Consider the following 17,280-nt stretch of genomic DNA (forward strand, 5'->3'; position numbering starts at 1 on the left):
TAAATTAAAAAATAACAAAATTTTAGCACACCATTTCAATAAGATATTCAACCATTAAAAATAACTGAAGATCATTCAAGAACAAGAACAAAAAAGAAAAGAGAAGCAAAAGGAATGCTTATATTCCCTCCAGCAATCTGCAAACCTATCTCACTTATGTCCATATTCTTTACTTTGCTTCCTGTTCTGAAAAACAAAGGACCCTCCTCAATCAAAGACCTACCCTTTTGCTCTTTTTGGATCTCATCTCCTCTTGCTTTCTCAAGGATTTTCCTCAAGCGCCTTGTTTACTCTTAAGTTTCTCTTCCTGTGCAGGATCATTCTCCATTAGCCTACAGACAAAATCCTGGGATCTCCCATAGTGAGAAACTAAAATTCATAGCTTCTCACAGACTTTCTGGATACCAACCCATTTTTCTGTTCTCTTTCATTACAAAACTTTCTGGAAGATTTTTCTATATTATTTCATTTCCTCATCTCCTCTTCACTCTTTGGCCCACTCAAAAATGCCTTATGACACTCTCCCCGCAAGGAAACCACCCCAATAAGGGCCACCAGTAAACTGCATTAGCCAAAGCCAATGGTCATTTCTCCAGCACCTCACTTTAATCAACTTCTCAGCAATGTTCAGTACTTGGTTCTTGGCTTCCAGGACTCTTCATTCTCAAGGTATGTTCTGACTTCTCTAGCCAGTCTTTTTCAGTCTATGTCAGCTCCTCTTCTCTATTCAAATTTTATTTATTATTTTGTAAATGCTGAAGTACTTGAAGGCTCAATCAGGAACTCTCTTCTCCAGAGTTAGCTCCTCTAGTCCTATAGCTTCAAATAGCATTTGTTAAGAATATATCCTAAATGTCTCCACCACCACTTTTCCTTTTCTATTATTCTGCTTAGAGTCCACTGCACTCCACCACCAAATCCTGTTTCTACTCTTAAGCCCTTATAATTCATTCTCCACAGAGAAGCCAGAGATCTTTTAAAATAGTATTATGTCATTATGAGAATATCTAAATCTAAACACACCAATATTTTTTGCATTGTAGGGCATTTTATATTTGCTATTCTCTGTACCTGAAGACTCTTAGGTCAACTCTGTGTGACAAATTCCTTTCCATCGTCCAAGTAATATCAAACCCTGAGAAAAGCCTTTTCTGAACAGTCCATGTCAAGTGGCCTATGCCAAGCCCACAGTCTTAACATCTACTTTAGAATATCCCATTATTTCCTTTCTAGCACTTCAATCTGAAATTTCCCATTATTTGCATGTTTCCTGTCTACTTTCCCTTAATGGAATGCAAATGCCATGAGGTCAGAAGCCAATGTCCAATAATGGACTTGTTCATTCTTGAATCAGCGGACCCATAAAAGTGGCTGATACATAGTAGGCCCTCAAATATGTTTTTGAATAAATGCATCTACCAATGTGAACACAGCTCACAAACCATTTTGCTTTGTTTTTTTTTTTCTGAGAAAAGCTCTGGAGAAAAGAGCAAAACTACACTTCAATTTTTTAATCGATAGCCACACTTGACCTCACTCCCTTTAAACAGACTATATTCATATGGTTATTAAGTACTTTAAAAAATTGAAAGATTCTCCTAAGAACACCTATAAAAAAATGTGCTTTGTCCAGTTACATTTTAAAAAATTAGCTGAGTTTAGCATCTTTATTTAGCATACCTACTTAAATATGGAGGATGTCATTCTAGCCCCATGAAAGGAAATGTATGATACTCCCAGGGATGCAATTAATTTTAAAAGCTTTTAAAATTAATTAGATGCAAATTTTTAGTTGGAGAAAATTCTGACAGTTTTACTGCATTTTAATTATATATTTATTTATATTTTCACTTTTGATCTTGGTAAAAATTATAAAAATAAAAGCTAAGATTCAAAAAATCAAAATCCCACAATTCTAACCAGATGACAAACAGCAAGTTTTATTTACTTGGAAAAAAGATAGTAAAGTTAATCAATATATAAAAAATTATCCATCATTTAGAAATAGTCCGAATTCTATAAAAAGGATAACTAAAGATTTCTTCTAGCTTTAAACTCTGATTTTTGTGACACATAAGCATCATGAAGAAAAGTAATTTAGAAAATAGAACAGTGTGAACACATATTACCACCTAAAATAACTCATTAATGGGTAGCTAGGATTCTTTTGTAAGCTTCAAGTGTTAATAGCTATAACAGTGAAACATATGCCCTTGAGTTAAAGGTAATATCCTGTCCCCAAACCATAGCAGCCAAATAAATATTGCCCAAACATTATTCAAGTTGATGATGATTACTAATAGCAGCTCACACTGACATTGTGTAGCAGGCACCATACTAAGCCCTTTTACATAAATTATCTCATGTAATGTTCATAACAAATCCATGAGGCAAGTACACTCATGCAGCCATGTACATATGAACGTTCTTGTGTTTGAGGTTTCACACAAAGTTAAGAGGAGGAACCAGGAAGAACTCTGGCTGGCTGACACCTAGGCCCGGTCCATAATCACTGCCTTTCTCAACAATTTTTTTATCACAACTCTTTTAATTCTTCTGCCTGACGTATCCTACCTCTCCTCTCTTACTCAACTTTTCAAAAACCTCTTCAGGCTATATAGCCTTTCTTGACTCTTTAACTCCTCATTTTTTAGACATTGTTCTTTCTTTTCCTTTTCCACTTACTTTATAAAATACTATAATGGTGCAAGTACATATATTTCTGTCATTCCTTCTAGACCTTGGCTTAGGGACAAGGACCAAAGCTTAACTCTGAATACCCCAAACCTACATCACTGCTCAATACTGAAAGTGTGTAGGTTAAAGCATAAGGAGAAATAACTGTAAATTCTGATATGAGGGTTTTGTTTGGTTATCTGTAAAACAGTGATCCTATTTCAATGACCATGGTGGAAGGAGCACTCTATAGAGGATGTATAAGAACACAATCTACTCCCCTGAGAAAACAATACCAAAAAGGTAAAAATATGCTCTCATGTGGGATTAATCCTAGAGAGGTGCTGCAGGTTGGATTGTGCATCCAAAAACGGAATTATAGGTGTGGCAGTCCCTAAATTAAGGATGATGTCAAGATTCCTGTTGCATTAGGGGTATGTTCAAGGTTAGAAATTTTATTATGAAGCACCCAACAAGACCCAGGAAAGACAGGTTTTGTTTTTTTCTCGGGAAAGGGAGATAGAATTCATGAGGGCTGTTATGAGGGGACAAAATAATAGTTCAGAAAGCAAATATTTCAAAGAAATTACCCACATTTTTATGAAACCTGTGGACATCACTGATGATTCAATTACATATTCTGATTTAGTCATATCATATTTGTATCAACCACATAGAAAGAAGTAGAGTGAATAATCTAAAACTGAGAATGTCAAACAAAAAATTTGGCTTTGGGATTTATAATGCTTTTTTCAAACATATCTTTTTAATGTTTAGTATTTGCTAATATTAAAATCCATTTGATTTCCCTATATATACACTGATTGAATTTGGTGGTGGGAAATGAAACTAACTTTTTAGGTGGCAAGAGTAAGTCAGCCTGAGAGTAAGTGTCAGCATAATATACTTAAAGAAAATCTAAATTATTTAGATTGACCATATTCTGGTTTTGTTTTCAATTAGAAGGAAAAAAACACTGCTTGTTTTTTTATAAACAGAAGGTAAAATGTGAGATAATGTAAGTAACAATAATGAGTGTGTGACTACACAGAATGATTAAAAAGAAAGATGTGAAACACAAGATGAAAGACAACACTAATGTTAGCTATCCTACCAAGTACTTCCTCAAGTTTATTTAAAACATCCCTTTTCAGAAAGTATCCTTCTCAAAATAAATATGCTAATTAGTCGCTGAGTATTATTCTTCATTTAACAATGACAAATGAGTTTGCTTAACCTTTGAAAGAAATATACTCTTAACTCAAACTACTAGAAAAAATGTAAAAAAAAAAAGCAAAAATAATTTACAGTACAATTAAACCCACCACATTGTTAAACAATTATTTCCAAGAAAATAAAATTTAATCATCTTTAAAATAATAGTAATGTTCTCAGCATTTTTAAAATAAATGACACACTGTTAATTATAGTATTCAATTTAAAAACAGAGACTGGTTGTTACATGAACATAAAAAATGCTATATTATATATACTGAACAGTACAAGTTTTTCTGTATTTCCCAGTGTGTTTAAATGAGTATCTGTAAGCCAATTTTCTAGCCTTTGAAAAAAGAGGTAATTTTTTCTAAACAAAAAAATCCCATGCAGAGTTTTATTTTCTTTTGTAAATTTTATTAAAACTGTTCCAAAAGTAAAATCATGAGGAAAACACACATACACAGAGATGCAAATTCAACTGTGCCTATGCATCTAAAGAATAAGATCACAGTATTACATGAGCAGGAAGAAACTAACATTTTAGCTGAGTAATTGTACATATTAGGGATATACAAAAAAGGACTCACACTGGACACAAACCATGCATGTGTCTGCACATCAGTTTACTCAAGTTATGAAAGAATGGTGCTGGACAGTAAGTAGCACTGCAAGGGTTAAATCCCTTAATGGGCAAAGGAAAGCAGCTATAATTAATTTTGAAGATATCAAGATACTTCACAGAGAAAAATGGGAAACTACCTGTGGCACCCCTGACCCTGCTTCTATCATCTCTTCCAATGGGCATCTCGTATCATGTTTTAAGGTTTAAATGAAAACAGAACAACAGTATTAATATCATGAATAAACAAAAGAACCTTGCTGAGGTGTTACCTACCTGGCAAGAAAAAAGAATTAACTCTAGATACTTTGGTAGATTCTGAAAGCACCTAACAGAATCAGAACCAAAATACGGTGTTGCTTATTGTAAAATCTTTATTCAGAGTCTCTTTACAAAAACCGGGTATCCTCCGAAACACTGATAAACCATGAACTGTTATCATTATTATTACACCTCTCCTCACTTTGTTTCATACTCTGCTCTTAAATTTTTTTAGGATATCCCTCCAACACTAGAAATATAACCTGTCAAGCACTGCTATTATTCTCAGTTTTTTTGTTTTTACTTCATTACTGAAATAAACAGTACTGTCATCTTCCCAATCACACAAGCTTGCACTTTGGCCTTATTTCCTATTCTTGTATCAAATCTATCTATAAATTCACCACCCCCTCACCCCCTCTCAAAGTTGACTGTGGTAGGCCCTATCTTTCAGAATGGTCTTTTAACCATGTCTCCTGAATAGTTTCCACCTGGACTATTGTAACAGCCTTCTACTTTCACCACCTTCAGCTTTCTAAGAGCCAATTTATTTTACACAGCAAAACACAGTTTGGGCATACGCCCTGCTGGAAGCTCTGAAAGTAAACTTTAGTCCACAAGAAGCACTTTAGACCAGGGCTTACTTAACACCTAAGAAATACTCTTATCATTGCTATAATTGTAATAATTACTTAGAAATGAAACATAACCCCCTTAATCATATGACTAAAGTCTTTTCATAAACTGGACCTATTCATTCAATCTTATAGTTCGTATTTCTGTCCTAGCTAAGCAAAACCTGGTGACAAAGTTTCTTTGCTTGACCGAACTTTAGTAAAACTTCTGAATCCTCTCCTAGGCCCACCTGTGCACTTTCTGCTAAAATGTAGTTTTATCAAGAACCCTGCTATATCAGCTTAACCAGAAACCCACACCTTCAGTAACTGACCACCCTCCATATCTGATCAGCCTCCTCATCCTCCATCATCTGGACACCCCAATCTATCTTCAACAAGAATCCTGTTAGCCAAAATCCCCCCCTTACCCTGATGTTTCCTTTTAGACTCATTTTCCATCCTCTGACTCCCACCCTGCTCCTTGGCTATAAAGTCCCACTTGCTGTTGGAGGTCATCAAGAAGATGTGACTGCCTGTTGAGCCATGAGCTGGACCCAGGCAATTGGAGGCTCCCCACTTCCTTCCCTGTCCTTAGAACGTGTGATATGCTTGCCTTCCCTGCTCCTAGAAGCTACTCTGAGGATACAGCCTTGAGAAAGAAACGTGGTGTGGAGGCTACCTGGACCGGGTACGTGACTGAACCCAGTAAAGGCATCTATATAAACTTTTAAGATTCCAGCAGGTGAGTGGGTGTGATCTACTTGTTTTGAGGCCACCCAAGACAAGCCTCATATGTAAATTCCCTGTTATTAAACTTGCCACCTATAAATCTGGAGTGGTTGATCCCTTTGCTCTGTCACTCCTTTCTCACCACAGACAGGGATTTCAGATAACGGCTCTGAGGAGGTTACAAACCAACACTTGTACATGCTGTATTCAGAGTTGAGGCCGATCTCTCTCCTCCACTGTAAAATCCCATTGCAGTGGTCCCTATACCTATCATGATGATCCTTAATAAAATTGGCCTTATTATCTTTAACAAGAGCCAATGTATATTTTTTAAAACTAGCCAACTGTATAAGACTTGCTGCATCCCACCTCAGTGCCTTTAAATATGCTCTTTTCTGGGTATGCCCCATGCTCCCTTTCATCACTTAAAATTTTTCTACCAAACTACATTCAAAATGCTATAACTCTGTATATATTTTTTTTCCAAGTTAGCTCTATGCCTGATGTGGGGCTTAAACTCATGAGCCCAGGATCAAAGAGTCATATACTCTACCAACTGAGCCAGTACAATTCAACCCCTCTAGGCTCATTCTTTAATCAGCCCCTTTTTCAATATTTAGAGACATGACTTTCATTACAGGATAGCATTTTAAAATGCATATATGCTTCATGTTTCTAAAAGTTTAATATTATCTTTTCCAATTGTGGTAAAAAAACATAAAATTTATCATTTTAACCATTTTTAAGTGTACAGTTCAGTGTTAAGTATATTCACATTGTGTAATTAACCTCCAGAATTTTTTCATTTTGCAAAACTGAAACTACACACACATTAAAAAAACTCTTCTTTTCCCTCTTTGCCTGCCCCTGGCAACCAGCGTTTTACTTTCTGCTTCTAATCTGACTACTTTAGATACCTCAGGTAAGTGGAACCATACAGAATTTTGGCTTTTTTTGTGACTGATTTATTTCACTTAACATAATGTCCTCAAGGTTCATCCATGTTGTGGTATGTGACAAGATTTCCTTTTTTTTTTTTTTTAAAGTAGTCTGATGCACAGAATGGACCCTAATGATCTCCTTCCCTTTTAAGGTTTTAAATAATATTCAATTCTATGTGTACATTTATCCATTCATCTGTTCAGACATTTATATTTTCTACCTCTAGGCTATTGTGAATGGTGCAGCTATGAACTTGAGTGTGCAAATATTTCTTCAGGATCCTCTTTTCAATTCTTTCGAAAATACCCAGAAGTGGGAATGCTGGACCATATGGCAGTTCTGTTTTTAAGAGGAACCACCAAGCTGTTTTCCATAGCGGCCGCACCATTTTACATTTCCACCAACAGTACATAAGGGTTCTAATTTCTGCACATCCTTGCCAACACTTTTCAGTTTTTTGACAGTAGCCATTGAAATAGGTGTGAGGTAGCATCTCATGGTAGCTTTGATTTGCATTTCTCTAATGACCAATGTGGCTGAAAATCTTTTCATATACTTCAGACATTTGCATATAATCTTTGGAGAAATGACTATTCAAGTCTTTGCCCATTTTTTAATTGGGTTGTGTTTTTGTTGCTGAGTTGCAGTTCTTTATATAATCAGGATATCAGTCCCTTAGATACATTTCTGAAAATTTTCTCCCATTCTAGATTGCCTTTTTATATTTTTTATTGTATCCTTTGATGCATAAGAGTTTTTAAGTTTGATGTAGTCCCACTTACCTATTTTTGCCTTTGTTACCTGTGTTTTTGTTGTCATATCCAAGAAATCATTGCCAAACCCAATGTCAGGGTTTCCCTTATGATCTCTTCTACAAGTTTTATGTTTTAGGTATTATCTTTAGGTATTTAATCTGTTTTGAATTAATTTCTCATATAGCGTAAAATAAGTTTCGAACTTCATTCTTTTGCACGTGGATATCCAGTTTTCTCAACACCATTTGTTGAAGAGGCTGTCCTTACCTGATTGATTGGTTTGGCACTCTTTGTTGAAGATTATTTGACCATATATACACCAGGGTTTAATTCAGGGCTTTCTGTTCTACTCCCCTGGTCTACATGTCTGCCTCTATGTCAGTACCACACTGTTTTAAAATTACTATAGCTTTGTAATATGTTTTAAAATCTTTTTAAGAACTTCCTTCTGCCTGAAACACTAAATCCCAACTTAACTTGGCTAGTACCTACTCATGGTTCTGGCTTCAGATTTTACCCCTGTTGTGAAGTCTTCCCTAACTATTCTCTCTCTCCAACAGTCACATATATATCTCCTTCCTGTGAATTCCCACTACACACTGTACTTCATCTACCACAGAACTTTGCTTTACTTAATTGAACTGTGTGACTCCCAAGGGTATTAATCCCTGTGATAGAGTACTCATCTATCATTTTTAGCTCTCACATCCCCAGCTCCTAGTTAGTCCTTGCCTGACTCACAGTAAATGACCAATAATTATAAAAATTGAAGACAACAGAATATACTCAGCTGGTAAAAAGAATGAATAAAGTCAACGTTATTGATTTAGAAAATGCTAAAATATATGAACTAAAAAAAAAATCAAGGTGCACAACAGTGTACATAGTATGCTACCATTTATATAAAAAGGGAAAAATATAGTCACATAATCTGCATGTATATGATATAGCTCTGAAAGAACAAACAAGAAAATAAAACCGATTACTTCCAGTTGGCCAGGTGGAAATTGCATAGATGGGGGCCGGGGGAGGGAGCCTTTTCTCTGTATAGTTTTTTTATACTTTTAAAATCATGAAAATTAGTCCCTCTTTTTGGTATTAAATTAGCTTACTTTTTTAAAAAGTAAAGGAGTAATGTCCCCATAGAAAATCAAATAGCAGCTGGGTAACATGTGGCATTACCTCCCTCCTTCATCTAAGAAATAACAAAAAGAAAATCAAAATGAATAAAATCTCTATCTTTAGTGTTACATTTGAACACAGAATCATCCCACAGAACCCCAGAAACTAAGAATTTTGTGGATTAAGTACATGCTTCATTTAGTAATGTAATCAAATAGCATATGAAGTTAATCTTTAAATATTCTAAAACCATGAGCTGTGTATAAACTGCATATTGAATAAGTATGTACTGCTTATTAGTGACATGCACACATACTAGCTTTTTAAAATGTAGTAGCTAGCTTCCAGGATGGCCTCCAATGATCCTCACCTCCTGATATTCATTCTCTTGTATAGTTACCCCTCCTATACAAAATCACAGCTGGTCTATATGCTGTCTCTTGGATCACTCATTCTGGGGCAAGCTAGCCTTTAGGTAATAAGGACACTTCAAGTAGCGCTATGGGGAGAAACTTAGGTTTCCCTTCAACAGCCAGAAACAACCTGCTAGTATGTGAGTGAACTACTTTGGAAAGGGGTTCTCCGACCCCAACTGAACCTAAAGATGACTGCAGTCCGGCCCACTATTTGACTGCAACCTCACAAAACTTAAGCCAGAACCTCACAGCCAAACTGCTCCCCAATCCCTTCTGAAAGAAACTGAGAGGTATTTATTGTTTTAAATCACTACATTTTGAGATAATTTGTTATGCAGCCATAGATGACTAGAGTTAGTCTCAAAAATATTTTACTTAAAACAATTTTTTGAGTATAGTTGACACAAAATGTTAGTTTCAGGTGATTTGACAGGTTTACACCTTATGGTATGCTCACCACAAGTGTAGCCACCATCTGTCACCATACAATGCTGTTACAGTATCACTGACTATACTCCTCATGGTGTACCTTTTATTCCCATGATTTATTCACTCCATAACTGGAAGCCTGTATCTCCACTACCCTTCATCCATTTTGCGCATCCCCTCATCCCCATCCCCTCCTACATCCATCAGTTCTCTGTATTTTTATAGGTGTGATCCTGCTTTTTGTTCATTCGTTTCTTTAGACTCTTGATATGAGATCATATGGTATTTGTCTTTTTTCAGTCTGACTTACTTCACTTAGCACAATACCCTTTAGGTCGATCCATTTTATTGCAAATGGCACAATCTCATCCTTTTTATGTCTGTTTAATTTTCTATTGTGTGTGTGTACCACATCTTCCTTATCCATCTGTCAGTGGACACTTAGGTTGTTTCTGTATCTTGGCTATTACAAATAATGCTGCAACAAACATAGGGGTGCATATATCTTTCTGATTTGTGTTTTCATTTTTTTGGATAAATACCCAGTGGAATTGCTGGATCATATGGTATTTACGATTTTTTTTTTGAGAACCCTTCATACTGTTTTCCACAGCGGCTATACCAATGTGCATTCCCACCAACAGTACGTGGGGGTTCCTTTCTCTCCACATCCTCACCAACACTAATTATTTCTTGTCTTTTTGATTTTAGCCATTTTGGCAGGTGTAAGGGGCTATCTCATCGTGGTCCTGATTTGCGTTTCCCTGAAGATTACTGATGTTGAGCATCTTTTCATGTATCTGTTGGCCATCTGTATGTCTTCTCTGGACAACAGTCTATTCAGGTCCTCTGCCCATTTTTTAATTGGATTGTTTGGGGGCGGTTTTTGGTGTCGAGTTGTATAGGTTTTTTATACATTTTGGACATTAACCCCTTATTGGGTATAAAGCTGGAGGTATCACAATTCCAGATTTCAAGATATACTACAAAGCTGTAGTAATCAAAGCAGTATGGTACCGGCACAAAAACAGACACATCTATGGAACAGAATAGAGAGCCCCAGAAATTAACCCACACTTATATGATCAATTAATCTATGACAAAGGAGGCAAGCATATACAATGGGGAAAAGTTTCTTCAATAAATGATGCTGGGAAAAAGGGATGGATACATGAAAAAAGTGAAACTGGACCACTTTCTAATACCATACACAAAAATAAAATGGATTAAAGACCTAAATGTGAGACCTGAAACCATAAAAATCCTAGAAGAGAACAAAAGTAGTAATTTCTCTGACATTGACCATAGCAACATTTTTCTAGATAGGTCTTCTTTGGCAACAGAAAGACAAGCAGTAACTATTGGGACTACATCAAAATAAAAACCTTTTGCAGAAAGGAATCCATCCACAAGAAGGCAACCTACTGAGTATTTACTTTTAAACCACAACCTCTATACTATAACTTAAAAAACATAATAAAAGCAGCAGTTATCATATCACATAAAACTAACAGGCAACCTCAAATTAACAGAATCACGTAGGCTTGGGGCACAATGCTTTGAAGATAGCCTTCCAATAAAATGACAGGTGCCATAAAAATAATCATGTTGCTGGAATCCCTTTTCAGGCTTAAAGGTGGACTCCTGACAAACTGGTGGTAACATTTATGGAATTGCTGGTATACAATATGGAAGTCATTTAAATACTTATTTTTCTTCCAAAATGACAGATATAACTTTAAACCAAGTACTATAATCTATTTTTTTTTCCTACGGAGAAAAACTTCGGTCCAGGAAATTTTAAAATCAAGACATTGTAAGACGTGTTAAGTGTATATGAAAAGCCACTGTGCAAAGTACATTGTGTTGAAGACAAGCAGAAAGCATAATAGCAGACTGGGATGACGTTTGTGGTGTACAATATACACTGGAAAATTTGACTGATTATACTAACACATATTCCAAGGGTTTCAAGTAGCTGATACAGCACACACACACAAAAAGCAAACGGTTATTTACCTGTATAACTTAAAGGACTAAGACTGCTATGTTTTTATAGTTTTTCTGATTACAGTCAGTTGTTACTTTCAAATGTAAGAGTTTATCTGCACTGCTTTTATCCTGCTGCTTTATTTTATAGTAGAGACACAGGAAAGAAACTACTCCTTTGGGTGAAAGCTCTTTTAACGAAATAAAGACTATTCATCAAGAGGGCTCTTTTCTTACTACCAAATTGAGGTTGTATCGCAGAACCTTAGATTAACAGCAACCTGACCTCTGGCTGAATAGCAAATTATTGTGTATACTCATAAACCTAGTATTACCATTCAGGTAAATTATTTTTTGGAAAACAGAAACACCGAACCAAATGGTCTATTCACCTGAACTCTTTGTTCAAGAACACAAAATAACAGTAATTTAAACATTAAGCTCGCAATACATATATAAGCCTGAAAATAACCACAGCAAGTTGAATGTCTTTTACAGAACAAGAATAGGAAATTTATTTTCCTGCCTATTCACATTAAACTCTTACCATGAGAGAGGAGAATTTTTCATTACCTCAGAAGAAAAAAAAAAAAAGGCCACAAATGTCTTTTGTAGGATGGAAATATTAAAATCTAGCTCAAACTTAAAAAGTGATGAAAGGAAGAAGGGAGGTATTATATTCTCTTAAGTTTATTACCTTATCCATGCTTATAGGAGCTTTGCCAGATAAACATATCAACATTTCATCACTCCTGAATCAACAGTCATCACTTTGTCATATAAAAGGCGCCCACTGATTTTTAGATTTCTTTAGATTCAAAGGTTTATCTTAAAGCTATGATATCCTAATAAAAGGGTGGATGTTTTATTTGTAAAAGTAACATTGAAAACATTTTTTGGAAAAAAAAATAGACACATCTAATTCAATAAAGATTGTTTAGTCTTTTTATTGCATTTTTAAAGTTAACTCTAGTACACCTTTTAATTTGCAATTAAGGTTTTATTTCCCAATTCTTTCACAGATAAAATTCTAAGGAATTTTCAGGCCCTGATTAATCCAGTGTCTTCCCAAATTTTGGCCACCAATCAGATATGAAATGATTTTATGGGGCCCAAGGAGAGGGCTAAGTGACACTACTAAATCAGTGAGGAATTTATTCCCTCTTCATTCTAATTCCTCTGACTGCATCAGGAAGTTCTCAGATTGATGGCAGAATGTTATCAATACCTCTGTAATTCTTGCTAATCTCCCTTCTAAACAAAGAACAGTAAGTTTCAGGCTTAAGAGTGTTCAACAGCCAATAGTGTCTAGAATTTAACAAGTTTTGTTTTCATTATTTTCAACTTTATGTCTACCTTTTGTTGATGGCAAGTGATACTTTATGGTGATTATTTCAAGTTTTCTTTTTTTTTTTTTTTTTAAGATTTTATCTATTTATTTGACAGAGAGAGAGATAGCGTGAGCAGGAACACAAGCAGGGGGAGTGGGAGAGGGAGAAGATGGCTTCCTGCGGAGCTCGATCCCCGGACGCTGGCATCATGACCTGAGTCGAAGGCAGACGCTCAATGACTGAGTCACCCAACTTGAACAACCTTCAAGTTTTCTTTAAAAATTATATTAATAGCTACACGGATATAAAGAAAAACACAGAAAGTAAGTCTACAGGAAATACGCAGATATGGTCAAAATTTTGAAGATGATGTAAGAATGACTGACATTTGAGAAATACTACACTTACCCATGTGGTCAAGAAATAAATATAAGTGCCTACCAAGAACTATGAGCATAGGTTTAGCCATCAAGGACAGAAAATGATAAATGCTGACAGGAAAGTCAGAAGAGAACAAAGTTACTTCAAAAAAGGATTCACAGACAAGGTGGCACTGGAGCTAGGATAGTATGAAGTAGACATGCCAAGGCAGAGAGCATGCATTTGAAGAAAGCAAAAGCATAATAATACAGGCCTGAGTGGTGGCATGTTCTAAATCTTGATTGTGTTGGTGGTTACCCAGGTATGTATATAATGTACACATAAAATGAATGCACATTATCTGTAATTTTTTCCTTAAATTTGGTACCATGTCTTTGACCTATGCAATGAAAACTTATTGAGGTTTTAGGCTTGGATAGCTTGGCAGGGCGGCGGGGGGGGGGGAGGTAAATAGGTAAATACAATAAAAGGAAATCACCATTTAAAGACAAGGGAATCAAAAGTACTTATTTTCATAACGTAAATTTTCAATAAAACCTGTAAGCTATTACACAAAACTTGCAACTCTATACTTCTCAACAGTTTCATTTCAGGGAGAAAATCTACCTGAATTAAGGGTTACCTATTAAATGTATTGTTTCCACCCCTGCCCCCCCCCCCCCAAACAAAGGAGCACATTAATAGCACTCACTCCTAACAAAGTAACAAAGAACAGACTAAAATGGCCATACTGGCTGTGTGCTAGTGACACCTGACAGAATTTAGCAAAATAATTTAAGATTGCGTTCAACGCTTAGATCCCGTTTATCAGCAACTCAGAAATGACTGCCTTAGAATTTGTTTTAACCTTGAACTCTTTCCAATGATCTAAGCTCTTAAAATTTAGTTATTAATTATTAAGTATATTTCAAGTGGCTTTTATTACATTTCATAGTTTTAAAAGCTCACGACTAGAGAGGGAACTCACGCACAGTAAAAATAATGCCATTGTCAACAAGTCTTGTTGGAACTTTATAATGCCATTCTCAATAAAATTAATGACTTAACCATAAAATCAAATCCAAATGTGAATTAATTATGGTTATAGAAAAGCATCAAGAGACCAGGAAAAAAAAAAAGATAGTCTTCCTCTGCCATAAATTAAAGCATTAAAGTGCACTGAACCCTACGTGCATCCTTAATATTCTACTAAGGAAAATACAAGCCTTTTGTTACATCAATGCGTTGCCACTATATCCTTATGCCCCAGGAAGCTTAAACTGAAAGCTAGAAAGCATAATGTAGGGAATTTTAGAGCTGAAAGGAGACCGAGCTCTAATATAGGCAGTCCAACTCATGAGAGTTCGATTTACAATTTTTCACAGTGGCAGCAAGCCTCAGCTCCTAGTCAGCCCTGCAATCATGAGGGTAAACAACTGATACGCTTACAACCATTCTTTATCCACACAATCATTCAGTTTTTCACTTTCAGTACAATATTCAATAAATTACATGAGATACTCAAAACTTTTATAATAAAATGAGCTTTGATAGATTTTGCCCAACTGTAGGCTAATGTAAGTATTGTGAGCATATGTAACATCGATGTATTGAATGCCTTTTCAAATTACATTTTCAATTTATGATGGGTTTATCAGGACATAACCCCATCATAAGTAGAGGAAGATCTGTACAGTAATTTTCAAATTGGTATTCTATGTAATTATATACTAGATGTTAACAGGTTGGCCATGAGAAAATAGGCTTTCTGGCCAGGTAAGACCATTTTAACTTTATGTGTTCCTAAATTATTTGTCAAAGAACAGTTTTGGGGGCAGTAAGGCTGTTATTGGACTGAGCACAGTGTTCAGGGGAAACATCAGTTTGGAAAAATTCTGATCTTATGAAATTCCCTTAAACGGATGACAAAACTGAGGCCTAGAGAGATCACATCTGGTTAGCAGGAGAAAAAAGAATGCGAACAAAATCTTTCATTCCCAGGCCAGAGCTCTTTTCATTTTAACTACAAAATAGGCTCTTTAAACTGTATATAGTCAAACATTTAATTTACATTTAACATTTTGGTTATGGTGTCACATTTTCTGGTTTGTGTACTAACTCAGATGTTTTTAATTCCTTCAAGACCTGGGTTCCTAATAATTAGACCCACCTGGAGATTTACTATTGTTTAGTACTAATGAGGAATGATCTCGTTCAGAGTGGCAGCTTAAAGTAATCACTGGAATAAAGCATTTGTATTACAACTGGTTTTTAATTTACCCTTGTTACAACTTGTCAGCTCAACTAAACCACTGTGTTGTTTATTAGGTGAATTTCTTAGCATATAATGTCAACATATGCTGTTCATGAGAACAGACGAGATCTGCCTGCGTAGAAGAAAGCCAACAAGATCAAAATTGAGGGATTGTTGTCTTTCTAAAGTTCTGGGCTTATTTGTCAGGCAAACACTTAGTTTCCTATCTTTTCGGTAATTATCAAGAAAATGTTTTGATTGCTTTAACTACAGTGTCCAAATCAGATTATCACAGTATATTTCTCAAACTCCCCAGAACTGTAAAATAGTGTAAGAAACACAATTCGTTCAGCTTTAAAGTAGTTATGTACCACTCCCCCTCCCCCCTCAGGGTAGGAGAGAAGAATGGAAGAGACCGAACAAGTAACTATTGTTATGCTGCAACTTTAAAAGGCTTGAGAATCAAAGGTGATAATGGTTAACAACTTCCTTATGACTACCCTGACTTCCTCTGATAAACTTCTGCACTCCTTTCGAACCCCACCCCCCCGCCATGGAACATTAACTATGGCAGGCATTCATGTCTCCTCAATCTTAAAAGAACCCTGCAGATGAATGAGACCGCACGAAGCCTGGATTCCACCAACAAAGAGGTTACTCTACGCGCCTTTATCGCACAGGTGCGACCTCCACCCCAACCTTGCGCATCGCTGGACCCCAGCGCAGGAGGCTCGGGAGCGGCCACCCCTGCCTGGGGCCGCCCTGGAGCCTCCGCCCGGCCCGCCGAACCCCCGCGCAGCTCCCGCCTCTCCGGAAACCGGAGGGCGGCCGGCCGGTTTCCAGGCTCCAGGCGGGGCCAGGGCGGCAACACCCCGGACGCCACAGCAGCTTGCCCCGCGGGGCGTCCCCGCAGCTCCGGAACCAGCCAGGCCGAGGAGGCCGCTCAGGGCCGGCAGCCGGCCTCGCGACCGCGCTGGGGGCGGGGACGCTGTTACCTGCCGTGGGCTCGGCCGCTCCCCGCCGGCGCCGCTCTCCTGGCAACCGCGACAGCGACGCAGAGGCCGGGAGCCGAAGGGCCTAGTGACAGCTCCCAGTGTGCACTGCGCCCGCGCCCACGCCGGCGTCGACGTCGACGGCCCTCGAACCCCGCCCCCGGTCCGTGCCTCGCCTCCCGGCGCTAGTTGTCGCCACAGCGCCCTCAAGCGGACGGTCGGGGAAGCAGCCCATAGCCACCAACTTCGCGGATGGTGTTTTCAACTCGCCAGCGCCAGCAACATCTTAATGGAGAGTTGGAAGGAATGCTAGGAATTGAGGAGAGCTTTTATATATTATTTAAACGATTCCTCGATATTTCGTATGAAGAACTTGAGGCCCAGAGAAGTTGGGAGACTGGTGAAGTTAGGAGATAAATAGTTGTTATAAGATTTGGACACATTTTGAGTTTGTTCTCTCTCTAAATCATGTAGTTACTACAAGGAAGATTGCACTGTTTTGCCTAAACCGTAGGGTCAAAGAAAAAAAAAAGATTGTTTTTTACAAATGTGTGACTGTATATTAAATAT

At 37.1% G+C, this 17,280-nt stretch overlaps 1 protein-coding gene across 8 annotated transcripts in view; it reads right to left on the reverse strand.

Moving 5' to 3' along the window:
- Positions 1-16,825, reverse strand: part of DOP1A (DOP1 leucine zipper like protein A) — a 105,917-nt gene extending 89,092 nt beyond the window's left edge. For all 8 annotated transcript variants that reach the window (XM_036101016.2, XM_036101013.2, XM_078055039.1 and 5 more), the window contains exon 1: positions 16,714-16,825. The gene's annotated coding sequence lies outside the window, so the exon portion shown is untranslated. The remainder of the gene's footprint in view (positions 1-16,713) is intronic.
- Positions 16,826-17,280: the final 455 nt, after the last annotated feature.

The sequence above is a fragment of the Halichoerus grypus genome, chromosome 9 (assembly GCF_964656455.1).
Source record: "Halichoerus grypus chromosome 9, mHalGry1.hap1.1, whole genome shotgun sequence".
NCBI lineage: Eukaryota > Metazoa > Chordata > Mammalia > Carnivora > Phocidae > Halichoerus > Halichoerus grypus.